Source organism: Vidua chalybeata, chromosome 2, assembly GCF_026979565.1.
Source record: "Vidua chalybeata isolate OUT-0048 chromosome 2, bVidCha1 merged haplotype, whole genome shotgun sequence".
NCBI classification, from domain to species: domain Eukaryota; kingdom Metazoa; phylum Chordata; class Aves; order Passeriformes; family Viduidae; genus Vidua; species Vidua chalybeata.
In genome coordinates, this window is record NC_071531.1 from 105,876,829 (window position 1) to 105,893,958 (window position 17,130).

Genomic DNA, 17,130 nt, shown 5'->3' on the forward strand with positions numbered 1-17,130 from the left:
TGTTACTGATTAGAGTTGGGAGAGCTGGAGGATGTCTAAGGAAGGCTTTGGATGAGAGCACAAGTGGAAGTAAAGGAAAGCAGGAGACTGAAAATGAGGATTTTTTATGTACTTTATTTCTGCCTCCCTCCTGAGTAGGCTCACCTGAGCCTCCCTGCAGATAATCAAGAACAGCAGCAAGAGCTGGGTTAAGTAAAAGTTAATAAATAAAATGAGTAATGTGCATTAGGTGATTCTCTGAAAAAAATGGCAGCTGTTTCCTTCTGAGAGACTGTGTCAGTGTTCAAAGTTTTCTGGGGGTTCCCCCCCCCCCCCGGTCTTTATTTTGTCTTTCTTTTCCATTTTTATTTTTTTGGCACTTCTCCAAAGTAAACACATAATCAGGTATTTAAGTAGAGGATGTTTCTGAATCAGGTTTATGAGATACCCTGCTCCAGTTTTGCTAAAGGAAATTTTATTAAAACACAAACCCTGACTCATCTGTTTTATGTTCTTTCATTGTAAAATACAACACTGCCATAGTAAATAAATTACTATTCTAGCCTAGTATTGGATGAAAAGGGAAGGGAAATACTGCTACAGTAACTTCTGAATGCATCTGGTAATTGGAACTAATTTAAACAAACATAACCAACAAAAAAATGTATGAAGACCACTCATTTCCATCTTTAATCTGTGCAGCTGATCAGCTGTCTGCATTAGGAATTTCTGTAGGTAGCCCCTGGTGTGCAAGAGCTCTGCTCTGAAGACCACAGGAGACCTATCACAAAGTATTGATGCCCTTCTGTGAATGAAGGGGTAGAAGAAGCACATTTGGATATTTCCAAATCAAAAAAGCCTTTTGAAAAGTCTTAATAGGTAACCAACATTTTGATGACTAAAAATATGTGTATAAAGTCCTGGAATGTCTTGATTGGGAAGGCATCCATAAAGCCTGTCGAGTGAGTCCTGCTCCTTGCAAGACTACCTAACACCAAACCACATGACTGAGAGTGTCATCCCGAGGCTCCTTGAACTCTGGCACCCTTGGTGCCGTGACCGCTTCCCTGGGGAGCCTGTTCCACTGACTGACTGTCCTCTCAGTGAACAACCTTTTCCTAATATCCCAATGGGCACGGGAAAGATCTGCTCTAGTCCATAATTGCTGAGAGGGTCGCCAGACTTTCTCCTGGTAACACAAGCAGACTCTGGTGCTTCCTGTTGGCATACATGGAGAAGTGCTATGCACTTCTTCCTACAAGTACTTTTAGGGTTAATTTTGATTGTCATAATATTTAAATGTTTTATGCCATGCCTGGATCTGATCTGTAAAGTAGAAAAAACACCCCAACTTCTTAAGTAAATATGTTTTAGATTGTATGTTTTATATTTGCGTTGTTGTTGTGGTGTTGTTGTTTATTTGATTTTGATTATTTATTTTTGAGTGGCACTGGCTACGTTTTTAGAAAATTATCTTTGACATAGCTTTGTATTTGGCCCCAGACTGTTACTTGTAAAATTTTGGACAAAGTGCTAGTTATCTTTACCAGCTAAAGAGCTTGTACGTGGGGGAAAGAAAGCCTTTTTATATTGCCATTGGACTAAATAAGCTGTCAAAGGTCCATAGTACTGAATGTGCTGTAATTGTTGAATAGTTCCATTAACTGATAAGTTCCTTTTCCCAAATATTGTTCCTGCTTCGAGGAGTTATTTTGACACCTGTATTTTTAAACTTTTGAATAAAATAATACAAATACTGTTGAACTTGCTGTAGACTTTAGGTTTTGTGTTTGGGTCTATATGAGGTTATCAGGTTGTATGCTAAATATTAACTCGGAGTCTGCTACTTGAGTATTGTATTACTGTACTGTAAAGAAATTTTATAACAATACAAATGGGCACTTGTCCCATATTGGCTTTGCAGAGAACTTCAAAAACTACAGACATACTCTAATCACATACAGTTATCTATAATAAAATTATTATTTCTGGCACTTGGACATCTAAAAAGCATTAAGATTCAGCAGTTCTTAAATGCGAAAGAAAATATTGATTACAATTTGGAAGCCTGCTATGAGTTATGGAGCACAGCTCTATATATTTTCATCTTTTGCTCTTTAAAAATTAATTTGTTGCTTTTATGCCCGTTGTATAAAAGGCTGCATTGTTCAAGGTGGGCAGAGAAGTAAGATGAGCCCATAGTTATTTTCTGTTTCAGCTGTATGAATTGAAAGGGTTCATGGAGTTGTTTCTTCTTGTTATGAACTCATTAGGTACCTGAAAACTGTCTTCATCTGCTGTAAGACATTTTCAGAAATAATTGGAATATGTGGAAGGACATACCCTTCACATGGTAGCAGTTTTTCCAGAATCTGACCTCCTTGACATTGGATTTTCTGAGTAACTGAGTCACCTGGTCTTGTGCTCTGGTCAATCAAAAGATGACTTGCTTTTCCAGGTAATTTTTCCCTTCCAGTTAGAAATGGCACATGATTTACCTTCAGAGTATGTAGAGATAAAAGAAGCAGCAAACAGAGATAAAGCAGTAAAGGCAGGTGCTACTATGAGTAGCACCTGCCTCTGGAGCATATCACCTGTCCTTTTATCTAAGTGTTTTGCAACTTGCTGTTTTTTTGAGGTAGGTACAGCCAGCAGGCCCCCAACCTTCTGCATGAGGATGCAGAGAATGTACTCAGGAGGTGGCATGCCGCAGGCAGGGGCTGCCTGTGACTCTGTGACCTCCGTGCGAAGCCACGGAATCGCCAGCTCTTGGTCAGTGCTCCCCAGCTCCGGCCGGCAGCGGCGGGCAGGAGCGGCAAGAACATGCTCAGGCAGTTCTTCAACAGCTGCCTGGCTTCCTTTTGGCTTCTGGGTACAATTCAAGGTTTTGGCCTCGGTTACTTTTAAGCCTGATGTGACTTGAGCTCCGGCTGAGAGGCTGCCTGCTTTTTTTTTTTTTTTTTGATCCAACATAGCAATTAACGTCAACTGGGATACTTGACCTAGATCATCCTAGTTTTTAATGTCAAGTAGCCATTGGCAGGAAGTTCTTCGAGAAGTACTCCTGCCTGTGGAATGTGCTCCCAACCTGGTCTGGTGGAGTCGGCTCGCTGGGCGGGCTCTGCGCCAGGCCTATCTTATTTCTTTGCCTATGGAGATGAGGAATGGCTCAGTGCATCTCCTGTTCTCCTTTGCCCTGGTAGAAGAGCAGGTTAATGTGAGTTTATAATCACTGCACCAAGATTTTTCCACTTGAGCCATGTGGGAAGATAAGTGAAATATACGTGAAAGAAAAAATAGCATGCGTGCCTTAGTATGGAAGGGCTTTATTCCTGAGAGAATTTAATTGAATGTTTTGCATGAAATGAAAGCAAAAGACGTTTCCTCACACAGACCAGTTTAAAAGTATGGCAAGTTAAATTTAGATAAGTGCTATTTTCTTTCAGCTTTGTGAAACACTCTACAGCCAGACATGGAAAGTTTCCTTCCTGCTGGGAGAGATTTGTCAAACCACTAAAACCATCACCAAGTGCTTTAAGCTTAAATCACCATCTCCAGGATTCACAGCTGAACAGGCTGTAACAGGGCCCACTTTGCCCCAGGGGAAGGTGTTTGGTGCGTTTTTCTTAGCTGTGCAGTTCGTTGATCAGTTGTTGAAGCAAAATGTTCAGGATCAAAAGCAGTTTTGAGGAGGACGGATTTTGTCTGGAGTGCTACATGGCAACTGCATGCCAAAGCTGGAGCGGTGAACTGTTGGAATATAAATACAGTCACAACTTTGGGCTGGAAAAGCTCTGTTCTCCAACTGCTGCGACATGTCTGAGGGTTTGTTGGCAAGTGCTCAACAGCCAACCGAGGTGACTCTGGTTATAGAAGGATACGAGGAAGGAAGAGGGGAGATAAATTTCATCTTAAGCAACTAAGACTTGTTAGTTCAGTGTGGAACCAATTTCTAACAGTACATCAATATCATGTCACATTTTGCTCAGGTGAGACACTGCTTGGCCTTACAGAATGAGGGAGTTCAGCTTGCCATGGCTGCTTTGGACAGGATAGAAAAAAAAATAGTTACTTCCCTTTCCTAAACACATTTTAACCCTTTTCCTGTCAGTCTGGATTCTGGAGAGCTTTGGGAATATGGTTTAGGAGGAGAAAGAAGAGGAATTAGATGTTATAAGTAAGGAAAAAAAAGTTACTTGTTTCTGGGAAAGGTGAGGAAGTAAATCAGAAGTAGAATTAGGGAACTTGAGAATACTAATTGCTGTAGTTCTTGTCTATCTAGTAAAAATGAGAACTCTACAAGCAAAAGTAAGATAATGGAGGTGATAAACCTGAGCAGAAACCTGACATTTCAAAGTCAAATGAAGATTCACTGGTTTCAGTAGATACTGGGTAATATTTTTAAGTGTAGGACAAAAGAAAAAAGCTTTAGGAAATTGAGAACTTGAGGAACTTCAAGGTAGAAGAAAATATATAGGTCACACCTAAAGAGAGATCTTTTGGTAAGTCTTTTTTGAAGACTGGCAACAAAAAGAGGAAGTTTCTGTTCTAATGAGAAAGAGTTGCTACCCAGAGTCAGGCAATTCTTGTGACATCTGAGAGGAAAAGTACTGAAGGAATAAGTGCAAGCTGACAAATAATGTTGAAGTAAACACACTAATTGGAGTCATGTTACTGAAAGCAGTTATGTGAAGGACTGGTGTTACCTGGGATCAGGCATCCACTGTATTGAGTAGGAAATGCTGGGAACTTACACAAACAGTGCTTTGTTAGTCATTTTTAAACTGGGACGATTAAGCTGATGTTAGGACAGTGTGGGTTTTGTCTCACCTGTGTTACTAAGGTTTAACTCTTGAGTGGAAGTGGCGGGAAAGCCCTAAATGTATCCAGCAAATAGAAACAGGAATCCTGGAGAACTCCTGTCAGGCGAGGAGCAGAAGCAGGCACTTGTGGGATGTGATTCATTTGACCTCCTTTTGACATGTTCTGTAGGAGGAGTTCAGTCCAAGAGCTGAGTTCTTCCCATGGGCTGTAAAGGGAGACCAACATGACCTGTTCAGATACAGACACCTACACTGTAAACATCTTCATTTGGTCAAGTGAATCCTGGCTTGGCATCCACATCTAAGAATGGGAAGAGAAGGTTGCTCTGTTATTATGGCTTGTGGTTAAGTGTCAGATGCCCTCCATCCTACCTGAGTAAAGACTCAACACCTTTCCAAAATGGAAGTTGGCATTCCAGGGCCTCCAGAGGTCTGCCCAGGTAGGGCCAGCAATTCATGCTGAGGCATTGTGAGGGCACGGCCCTTGTGCCATCTCTGTGTGGGCAGCAGGAGCCAACCCATGGTGACTCCTTGCTCCTCTGGTGTTGGTGCCCATGGACACCAGGGGTGGATCCCAGCTCTGGAGGCACAGTCCTGGCGAGACGTGAGTGCACGTGGGCAGTTCCTCCAGCTCTGGAGCAGGGGGAGACTCCCAAGAGCTGGCAGCAGAGGCTTATTAAGTGTCCCCCGTAGCAGTGACTGATTTACAGGTGGGCGTGTGCGGATGTGACAGCTGCTCACACGACGAGCTCCGTGGGGACGCTGTTACTGAGAGCAGGGGCTCTGTGCTGGTGACAGCCCTGGTGCTTACCTGTAAATCACCCCGTGCGTGCTTGGTGGGCCATGGGCAGCAAATGTTTTATTGAACCTGGTTCCTGGGTGGAATTGGAGCGTTGCCCTGCGTTGTTGAATAGGGTCACATAAAGCACAAAAACTCGGGTTTTGTTGTTACTAAGTCAGTAGTTTTGGACTATAAGTAATATGCAGGTGTTACCATTGTGTTGTTTCTATTATATCCATACAAATGTATGAATTGGTTTTATTGCTTCATGGCTTTGAGATTTTTGTTTATGCTGCAAAACTCCCAAATAAATAGACACATGTATCTGTATTTAATTGGAAAACTCTGGGGTTTTTTTCTCTTGAATTTTTTGGTGGTTTATTTGGAATACCAGCATATTATATGGTGGCTGCAGTATTCTTTCCATGGGTATGCCATATACTTGATGTCTCTGGAAGAGATTTTTGATTTTTTAAAATTTTTTAAGAACAAAACAGAAAAGCATTACTATTTCATCATTGTGAAATGTGTCCAAGTTAAATTTTGTGGAAGGTCTTGATAGAGACGTTAATAAACCCCTCATTTTAATTTGATTTTAAGTTGTATTAAAATTTAAGGCACTGAACTAATCCTTTTTTAAGAAAAAGAGGAGTGTCACTTTTAGTGTTATGACTATTATGAAATATTTTATTCAAGTATATTTTAAAAAGTAGCCTTATTGAGAATGTCTTCATTTTTATTGCAGAAAAATGTAAACAAAACATATCATTCTCATTATTACACCTATTTTCTTAAAGTGCTCATTGCCTCTGTGCAGGCTCATTTTATAATGTATGCATCTGGTAATGAAAATAATAATTAAATTCTTTCACAATGAAACAGTGATTGGGGGGAGGGCGGGGGGCGAAGAAAGCTCGGGCAATAGTAGCAGCTGAATTCATACCCAGCAAAGCTATAGCTAATTGACTAGTAAGGCTGATTCTTCACCTTTAATGTATTTTAAAGCCTAAAGTTATATTTTTAAAGAGATGGTTCTCACTTTTTTTCCCCCTAATTGGCACTTCATATTTGGAAATACCACTTTCCTTCTTTCCCTCCTTTTATTCTTCCAGTATTTTTTTCCTTCTGTTGTGCTCCCCAGCTCTCCACACGTCTTCTCCATGTCCTCATGCGTGTTTTCTGATCTTCAGCCACTGAGGAATTACTCTTGTACTGGGGCTCTGAGACCCAGGCACTGACTTTGGAGGGCTTGAAGAAGATGCTACTGGAGAGGTCTGAGAGAATGTGCCTCTGTTGATCTAAAAAGTGCACAGGGTTATGAGGCAGGCTGTATAACCAAACCCTAGCAAAGTCTCTCAGTTCTGGGAAGGACAAGGATGTCATCTGGAGCTGAGTAGCAAAACCAAGCTGATGTGGATTAAGATACAGCTATTTGGGTGAGTGCGTGCATGCTGATGGAAACGTAGGAAATAATGTAGCATAGCTGACCAAAAGTGTCTGGCTGATAACACTTTTTTGGTTCTTAATCTCTTTGCTTTTCATTGTATTATTGCTAATTTTATTTGTTTGGGATGATGTGCTCTCTTAATGTTTTTTTATCTGGGTTGTTTTTTTGGTTTTTTTTTTGTTGCTTTTTTTCTGAATCTTTTCCTTTTTCCTTTTAAATCTGGGTTGGGTGCTTTTTGATGTGTTTTTTGTTTCTTTTTAAATTTTTTTTTTCTTTATTTATGCCTTATCCCTAAGCAGTGTTTACTTTGCTGTATATCCTCTGTGTCTCTTTCATGGCATATTCAAAGACATTTACTCTTCAGTCAGGTCTGGAAAATGATAGAAGCAACATCAAATGTTTTGAGAGCTTAGGACAAACTTCTGACAATGCCCAAGCTCAGTGTAGCCCTGGATGTCTGTGTTCATGTTGTCGTGCAGGCACAGAATAATGCTGAAATAGTCTCACAGCCTTGGACTGTGTAATGATTCCTCTTGTGTAACACAGGGAGGGAAAATGAGGTGGGAAAGATGTCAGCCTTGGCTGGTCTGTGGGATTCAGCTTGGGGGGAGCTGTAGTACCAAGGCTCATCCTTTTCAGAATGCCTTTCACTCATATCTGAGGTCTGGGGTGGCCTGAATCCATATCAAATATGATTTTTGGGAACACCAGTCTGATCCATTATGAGTGCTGCACGTTTGGTATGGTGTCAGTGTTTCCTACTTGAGATTAATCACTGTTACATCTTCATGAAATGGATGTACAACCTACTTTATTAAAAAAGGCAAATGGTGTACAATATTAAAGATCTAGAAAGTGCACTAAAATGATGGCATTCAATAATAAGATTTACCTTGTGTGAGCAAAAAGCAAAGTGACTGTATTTGAAGCTGCTGTTCCATCATTAACTTAGAAACTAGTTTTGGTTTTCCTGGAACTTGTATAAGCGCTCTGTTTCAGCTACCACCTGCAGTAATTCATTCTGCCACTCTTAGCATTTGGTACTTCTGCAGAACTGATCTATTTAATGTGTTTTCAATCAGTGCTTTGAAAATCTGTTATTTCAGAATGTCTTCTTTCTTGATGATAATTCAATCTGGATCCTTTAACCTCTTCATTACAGACATCTGAGGTCACTCTCACCCTTTTTTGTGTTTTGTTGATGTTTCATCCTTCTTTAGACCTTAAAGGAGAACCAATAATTTTTCCTGTTTGCCCTCAACAGCTGTATCTATCTCTTTTTTTTTTAATGTAGTGTGGATTATTTAAAATATACTCCCCCTACTACCTTCTCCTAGAGTAAGTTTTTTCTGTAAACTTGTGGGGAAAAAAAAAAAAAGAAAAATTTGGTGATGAAAAGCCGAGTTTGTCATGGCAAAAGTCTTGAGTTTCTTCGGGGGTTTTGCAACTGTATGTGCCTATTGCAAAAGTTTTGTTTTGCGTGACAAAACTTGATGGCGAACTGTAAATCTGCTGTTTGGTTTCTGCTGTTCTCGTTGGCTGTTATGAGAGAAAGGAGTAGCCCAGGTGCTCAGCTGTACTAGTGGCTGCTCTGGAGGAGGGACCGGCAGATCCCAGGCCTCACCTCTTACCTGCCAGCCTCCATGGCAAGCAGCTTCACCATCTGGCATAGCTTCCCTCTCAAGGGAACAACTGCCAAGAGCACTTTCTTTCTTAAATGAATCCTATTTTCAGGGTAGAAGACTGTCTACTCAGTGTTTTTGTTTACACCTACAGAACTAGAGTTAAGATGTCTTACATCTGACAAAAGGGACATATTTTACAGGGACATTGACTTCAGCAAGTTGTAATCATTGCTTGTTAAACTCTTAATTTTTTTAAAAAGAGATTGTGGGGATGTTTTGTGCTATACGTTTTTTGGCAACAAACTGGGCGTGGAGAGAGCAGGAACAGAGAAGCAAATCTTGTTTTCATGTGGGTTCGTACATTTTTCTGAATAATTGGTCAAGTTAATTGAAGTATGCATTTATTTCAACTCTGATGGTTTTGTTTGTTTTCTTCTTCCACACCACTAATTCTCAGGTTTCTAGGACAGGTCATGTTTTTGCAGGACATTCATACAATTTATCTTCAAAATAAAACCATACTGGCAAAGGGTTTCACTACTTTAAAATAATATATTCTAGTCCAGTACCTTTGTTCCAAAGAGCACATATCAATGAGCCTGCATTGCTGTTGAATTGATGCTGCTTCTCAGTTGCACTCCTTGATCTCATGGTGTAGCTAAGGAATGGGAAGAGATTCATATTTCTGAGGATGGTTGGTTGGTGTCTTTGAGATCTACTTATTCTTCTGTCAGTCATGGTCATTGATCTGCCTTTGAATTTGTGGACTCAAATTGGCAAATTTTGGGTTTGTCCCATCACCATCTGTTGTCCCCACTGCTCGTGATGGACTAGTGTTGAGGCTGGTTGGTTGATTCATGAGATTAACCTGCTCTTGCTGTATTTTTAGTGTTTAAACTTTCTGCTGATAAATGGAAAAACTGTGGCTAGAGGCTTACCTGATCATTGTTTAAGAATTCTAGCCCTTACAATCCAGAAAAGCTTGTTAGTATGGCAAAAATAACTTGGTGCTCGTACTTGTATGTGGTGACAAAGAAACATCTGTTTGAAGGGCTTGCAGTGACCCAGTTTAAATGGTCTGAACAGCACTAAAACCAGTTCTACAGTATCAGGATTTTTTTTTTCTTTCTCATTTTGAAAGAATTGAAGATAAATGTCTTGCACGTTAAGGAGATGAGCTGTAATAAAGCATATATGGATGATATGGCAGGAGTCCAAGAGCATTAGTATGCATGCCCTGTTGGAGTTGTGGCAGCTAGCAGTCACTCTCAACTTAGAGCTAAATGTTACTCAGGGAGCATGGAGAGCATTCCTCTGTGAGCTGGGCCTGTTTTGGAAGAAACTCACCCCAGTTCAAGCCATTTCTTGCCTGGTTTGGTGTAAAACATGTTGGTTTGGAGAACTAGTGTCCAGCTTTTCCAGGGAGCTGCATTGGTGGTAGAGGGTCAGGACTGCAGATGATGGGGTGTGTAGAGGTGTGAATAACTGGGGTAGGGTGTGTAAATGGTGCGTTGTAACAGAAACGTGTGGGCAACACACAGTTGTCCTGACACTGGGCTGGTAGTGCTAGCAGACACGGAGCAAAAGTCACATTTATTAACAGCCATATGGAGATACACAAGCACCATCACTACGCGTGGTAATTTCCGCCGTGTTTTTTGATAGAGCAGAGGCTGCAGGCCCTTATGAAACATAGCGGTGGGAAATCAGATGTGAGGGTAATTCCCTGAGCCCTTTCCTGCTTCCTTCCTGTATCTAATTAGCCATTGGGGAGGACAGTAAGGAGTGGGCAGCTGGCCAGATGAGTTGTTGCAGTGGATTGGATCTGGCCAGCAGGCTGCAGCTCGGGCATTCTGGTTTGGGTTGCAAAAAAAAAAAGGTTTATATGAATTTGTATGACTCGAGCTTGCCTTGAAAGACATCAGTTAGATGTTGATGGTTGTTATGTTGAAAGACCAGGGTATTCCTGTGTTCTTAAGTAGCAGGCTTTTGAAAGGTCTTAGTAGTTTCTTTTCCATGATTATCTATTTATTCCTTTTGCTTGGGGCAGGAGTAATCTTTACTGCTTCTCTGCATTATTATATGCTTCTTGCAAGTGTTCAGGCTTTTACTTTATTATCCTTTGGAGACTCTTTCACAGAGAAATGAACCTTGATGTCAGGTGGTAGTAAGCATGAATATTCCACTGCCAAAATGTTCCTGCTGTAGACTTCATACATACAAGAGAATGAAGGGAAGGAAATTTTCCATGAGGTTCTTCCCATATACATTTCTGTTCTTTGGATGCCAATTGTCAGTGTGACAAATGAGAGGAGAAGGCTGCCTCATGAGCATGGGAGATCCTTTGGGTGATGTGGGGGATACACAACATAGAACTATCTGTGTAGGTGAACCATATGTACAGTTGTTTTTCTTGGTCATCTTATGCTTTTGGAGAGTACTATAATGTTTATTTTGCTCTTGTGAGCAAATGAACCGGGTCCTTTTATTTTTTTCTGTGGACAGTAATTTGTTGTTGATGCTTTGTTTGATGTTTGTTAGTACCAACACATAAACATAGCAAGGAGGAAAGGTTTAGAGTTTTGCCTATTCTCTCCCTATTATGGCTGATCCATTAACCAACAGAAAGTTAAGACAACCTCTAGGAGGACATTTGATATTTATCTGTAAAACTATTTTATAAATTATGTAAGTTATATTTAGAGTAGTAACATTCCATCTTCATCTTTTTCCAATTAGTATTCAGTTTGCCTTCTCCCAGCTCTGCATTTCTTCTTGTCCGTAGTTTCTCAAATGCTTCAGTTGTACGTCAGGAAAGATGAAACAGTGGAACAATGCTGGTTTTTTTATGATTATATACATTATGTAAATTTCTAATAACTCAAACCATTTTTGTGATGTTCACGAAAGTTTGGAAAGCTGACAAATTAATCTTAAGTGCCTTTTTGTTTTTGTTTGAGGTAAATAGTTGTTCTCCCAGTATTGTAATTTGGTAAATCTGTGTTTTTATGTAGATTCATACCTCTTGAAGAATGTGTTTTATGTCCGTGTTTGGCACAGACATACTGTTAATCATCCGTAAATGAAAATAATTGAAAAGTGACAGGGGTTTTGTAAATGTTTTGAAATCTCTGGGTGCATTTTAAAAAGTTGTGAAAGCTTCATATTTCTGATTCTTTAAATCAGCCAGCCTGGGGGTGGTGGTGGTTGTAACAACTGTACTATTGGCAAAATACTAAGAATTAGACAAACTTGAATGAACCATTGCACACCTTGAGAGACTCGACTTGCGTTTTGTGGTATTCACTAAAAGGAAACCTAATGTGTCTTCTGAAAAAGCAGAACAATTTTAGTGTGCTCTCTGCTTTCCTAAGCCAGTAGTTTGGCAAGACCTGCTGTAGTTAGAAAAATTGCTGAGAGTATGGAACTGTTGTGTATTAGTTTTATAGAGGCATTGTGTTTGGGCCGAGGGGTTATGTTTGCTGCAAGACAGATCAGGGGCTTTGTTTCTAAAAGGATCCATCTAGTGTTTCTGAGAAAGGGAGAGCAGTTCAGGATAATTGCCTGGAGCTTTCTTTCCGTTCCTTTTTGTTATTTCTATTGTTACGTATTTTAAAACTATTGGTTCCTAAGTAAATGAAGAAGTGGTCCTTACTTAAGCTTATGGCTTGACTAGGAACAGGATAAATCTCACTTTCCTCTACTTAAGTTTCTATTAACTTTAATGTGAGATTTGATACCACTTTTGTGTTCTATGCTAAGAAGTAGTCAAGAGGTCTGAATCTTACAAAGGTATTAGAGATTCATAACCATTTGGATTTCTAAGGCTAAGAAAAAAGAGCCTCATACATTGCAAATGTACATGTGTGCAGTAAAGTGGGAATCTCTGGATTGAGTTTAATACAAAACACCTGTAATTCTATATTGAGACTGTTGTAAGGTGAAATAACAAAATAGCAAGAGAACATTGTGGTGGGTGGGTTTCTGACACTCTTGCCAGCTGGAGATTCAGGGAGTCTGAGCCACTGCACGACCTAGGAATTAATGAAGCCTGTTTTGGAGAAGCAAGTGCTGTTGGCAGCTGAGTACATAAATACACTTAACCAGGAATCGCTGCTGACTGCTGTTGGCTTCAGCTATTTTGCTGGACATGTGGAAACAGTATTACAGTGTGTTCATTGCTGGAACCCTACAAGTGTAATGCACTCTTCTGTTGGGCTTCTCTGGTTGTCAGCTTCTCTTCTCAGTGGCCTGGAGTACCAGGATGAAGTGTGCATGTCTAACATAGATGTACACTTGTGGAAGTACAGTGTATACAAAACATGCCTGCCTGCCAGACACTTCCATCTTTTCAATTTTCATGGCTAGCTGTATTTTCTGTAATCAGTATGCTGCTTCTTGCTTTGTACTGAGATTTGCACAGACAAAACAAAGAGTATTTAAACAAGAGTATTTGAAGGTGAACTTTGGCAATGTAGCCCTTCAGTGATGATGCAGAAACTGATATATATGTTTAAAAAAACAACAAAAACCCCCAAAACATACTGTAGTCTTCATTTCCTAGGCTTGTGATGTTTCTTTATCAGTCAGCTGCTGATAAAATACTAATAATATTTAATACAGCACAGTCAGAAGTGTAAATAAAATAAGTGCTTCTTTATATTACCCCCTTCAATCCCACATCCTTAATTATAAGAAGGAGGAAGTGATACAGAAGCTTAAGGAGTTTTGTTGGGGTGATGAAAGAGGATGTCTGAGGAATAGGGAATTGTGTTTAATTTTATGAAACATAATATAAACAAACTTCTGGATTATTAAAAATATTGCAAATTATTGTTGAATGTAGGTAGCTCCCCACCCTTACCCCCCTTTTAAGTGCAAATTTAGCAAATGTTGTGTCTGGCAGAACAGGGGAAGGAGCTCAAGGACCTGATTGTGTACTGGATGCCTTCAAAGGCTAAGAGTGGGAGGTGTAGCTTAGACGTTGAGATTGCAGGAGTTGAAACTGAATTTATATCATGTTTATACCTTCCAGATATGGGTGGGTGCAGAGATGGAGATGAAATTAGAGCCTATGGTATTAAAGGTAGCCAAGTAGAATTATTAACAGGTAACTGATTAAGGCAACTTTAAAGGATGTTTTTTCACTATTTAAAGATGTTTCCAGACATCACTTTGCTCTGAAATCCACTTTAAAAAAAAAATCTGTGCTCTGCAGACAGCCAAAAAGCTGTGCTTGTGAATGTTAAAAATGACCTTGAGCAGAAGAACTCAAAGGTTGTTGGTGGCTTTGTACTGAATAAAATAAACTGGCACAGCAATGAGAAAAACCTGCATTAAAGTTCAGGGTCCTGATTCAGCAAAATACAGTCTTAAACACTGATACAGTCCTTATTCTTCTGCAAATGCTCATGTAATCCACAATCAGGACACAGGTTAAATATTAGAATAAAATGTATTTGTGAGTGTATGTAGCATGAAGTGTTGATAATGTCCTTAATCACCTCAGTATATGAGATGATTGAAGCAGGAAATGAACACCCCAAAACTGAATGGTGCTGTCTGGGTGTGTCATCAGGCTTGTTTTTTTGAGATCCACTTTTTGAAAAGATATGCCAAGTTTGGGAGTTACTGTTTTTGAAAAAACATCTGCAGAAGATTGTTGTGGAATTTGAGAGTCAGTGGGAGACCTAAATTAAACACTGGGCTTTACTAGCAAGTTGTGGAAGATGCCTGGGTGTTAGTTGAGATCTCAGCAGAAAAAGGTTATTTCATTTGTACCATAGGATCATAGAATGGCCTGAGCTGGAAGGGACCCCAAAGATAATCTGGTTCCAACCCCTTGCCATGAGCCAGGGACACCTTCCACTAGACCAGGTTGCTCAGAGCCCCATCCAGCCTGGCCTTGAACAATCTAGGGATGTGGTATCCTGAACTTCTCAGGTAAATCTGTTCCAGTGCCTCACCATCCTCAACAGTAAAGAATTTCTTCCTAATACTCTGTCTAAATGTATTTTCTGTCAGTTTGAAGCCATTCATCTCGTCCTATCACTCCAAACCCTTGTAAATAATCTCCATCTTTACTGTGGGCTCCCTTCAGGTTCTGGAAGGTTGCAATTAGGTCACCTGAAAGCCTTCTCTGTTCCAGGCTGAACAATCCCAATTCTCAGTCTTTCCTCGTAGCAGAGCTGTTCTATCCCTCTGATCACCTTGGTGGCCTCTTGTGGACTGGCTCCAACAGCTCCATGTCCTTCCTGTGCTGGGATCCTAGAGCTGGATGCAGCTTTGTATGTGCCTTTTCCGTCCAAAGGCTTCTTGAGCTCTGTCAGGTTTGGTGCTGTGACCACTTCCCTGGGGAGCCTGTTCCAGAGCCCAGCCACCCTCTGGGTGAAAAACCCTTTCCTAACATCCAACTTAAACCTCCCCTGACACAGTCACAATTTCAGGCCATTTACTCAGGTCCTGTCACTGGTCACCAGAGGGAAGAGATCCATGTCTGCCTCTCTACTTCCCCTTGTGAGGATGTTGAAGACCAAAATGAGGTCTCCCCTCAGTCTCTTCTTCTCCAGGCTGAACAGACCAAGTGCTCTCAGCCAGTCCCCATGTGGCTTCCCCTCCAGACCCTTTACCATCCTTGTGGCCCTCCTGTAGGTACTCTCCAAATGGAGAATATGGAAAGGATCACAGTATTTGATGACTTTAATATACATTATTCAGTACTTCTTGCCTTTACCTGTTACTGTCAGGTAGTAATTACAAAATTAATTTATTTTATACTAGTATAAGTCAGTTATTGCATACTAGTGTAAGAAGGCCAGTTATATTGAGCATACTTAAAACTAACACACTAGTGATAAAGCTTCTTACAAATCAGATATACCTAATGTTTTATAGTAGTGTTAATTTTCATTTTTCTGGTAGACCAGGGACATCTTTGGGTGCTGCTGGGAAGTTAGGCCAGAAATGTTGAGATATGTGGTCAGTCACAAAATGATTTTTCAACTGTTTCTACAAATGCCGATGGGATGTATGGTTCCAGGAGAATGGTTTTGTCAGTAGCGTCCTTAGCAGATATTTTTTATATAATAATGGTGTCCAACTGGAAAGAGAATATCTTATATTAACTTCTGCCATCTTTATCCCTTCTTTTTTTCTGCTGCACCTGAGGTACACTGTGTACAAAAGAAGTCTTAGGTTTAAAGAATATGAATGTTGTGTATTCAGAATCAACGGCTAGAAACTGGCAGAATTAAGATTGAGTGGGAAACCTGTATTTGGGTGGTCTGTAAAATGCTTATCCTGTCCATGCATAGATGGAGCTTGTGTGTACTCCTGTGAGTATCCCTGTGGTAGGAGCAGGCCAGGAACAGCCTTACTCTCTGCAGCTTGCCATGCATGAGAAATTGTAGCCACAAAGATCACTTTCATTGGATGGTAGAAACAAGTGACTGTCCAGCTCCACAGATGTGACATTGTCATGGTGGCTGTGGTTTGGGTGGGTGGGCGTGCTGTGTAACTGCACTCACTGTTTCTGTCTGAACCTCCTAGGGATGGCCTGATTTGGAAAGTTTTTACTGAACTGTTGTGGCCCTGGAAGAAAGCTGCTAATTTGTATTTTTGGCTTTTGGCTTCTAGTTCTGGCAGGGCCACACAACGTGTCCCATACTTGGCAGCAATGACTGTGTGGCTTGAAAGCTTTTGTTGCGTCTTTGAGTCACCCTGCTCAGCTGGAACATTGCAATAGGAGTTCTTTGTTGTTGTTTTGGGGGTTTTCACAACACTTGGTGTTTGGAAAAAAAAACATAATATATTTTTGTCTTGTTACACGTTGGAGAAGCTTAAGAAATCACAGATGTTGCATGGCCATACCATGAAAATTCATTTTAGTGTTTTCTACTAGGTTAACATGTAACATGGGAGCTACTTCTACTGGTCTCTTCTAATCCCTCTTCCTGGTAATTGGGGTGAACTGGGAAGCTTTCTAAGAAGCACAGCATGGAATGCAGTACTGCAATAATTGTGTAATAGACTAAGTGGCTAAACTTTTTCTTTTGTTTTTTTTAAACCCCCCACAGCTGGCTGCCTGTATGGCATCCCGTCACTGAAAAGGCTGCAAAAAGAACATCTTTGTGCAGGAAGATCAGTGAATAACCCGTGTATGGGTCTGGTCAGTCTCCATTTGCCAGGGTCTGCAATGTGTTGGAGAAGACACATGAGGTGTGTGCCACCCCCAGCCTCCTGCTTCCCTGGGGGAAGAGATGCGGTGGCCTCTGTGGCAGAGCAGTCCCTGAGACTGTCATCACGGGGGTTCTTCCGACAGCCAGGTGTTGTGGGAACACCGTGGCCTTCTGTCCAGGTGTAACAAATGCCTTGGAAACCTTAGGCCTATGGAAGAGCATCTGTATGGTGCAAGTTCCTCCTCTGCTGATGCAGAAGGCACTGTCACTGATGTTACTGAAAACTAAAATTGTTAAA

The 17,130-nt window shown here is 40.7% G+C and overlaps 1 protein-coding gene and 1 long non-coding RNA gene across 6 annotated transcripts in view; one reads left to right on the forward strand and one right to left on the reverse strand.

The window, feature by feature from the left end:
- The window catches only part of NRIP1 (nuclear receptor interacting protein 1), a 74,058-nt gene that overhangs the window by 20,011 nt on the left and 36,917 nt on the right, over nucleotides 1-17,130 (forward strand). Inside the window, exons 1-2 of one of the 4 annotated variants that reach the window (XR_008429277.1) lie at nucleotides 5,320-5,406; nucleotides 16,731-16,872. The exons of 1 other annotated variant lie outside the window; for it this stretch is intronic. The gene's annotated coding sequence lies outside the window, so the exon portion shown is untranslated. Of the gene's footprint in view, nucleotides 1-5,319; nucleotides 5,513-16,730; nucleotides 16,873-17,130 lie in introns of those variants that run through there. 2 more of the 4 variants (XR_008429275.1, XM_053935070.1) reach the window with 2 other exon arrangements.
- Nucleotides 3,068-5,247, reverse strand: LOC128783906 (uncharacterized). 2 transcript variants are annotated; one of them, XR_008429279.1, is made up of 3 exons: nucleotides 5,175-5,247; nucleotides 4,810-5,008; nucleotides 3,068-3,175 (listed from the first exon to the last, which is right to left on the reverse strand). It is a non-coding gene; the product is annotated as an uncharacterized LOC128783906 (long non-coding RNA). The 2 variants fall into 2 exon arrangements; XR_008429278.1 differs by lacking the exon at nucleotides 3,068-3,175 and adding an exon at nucleotides 3,345-3,729.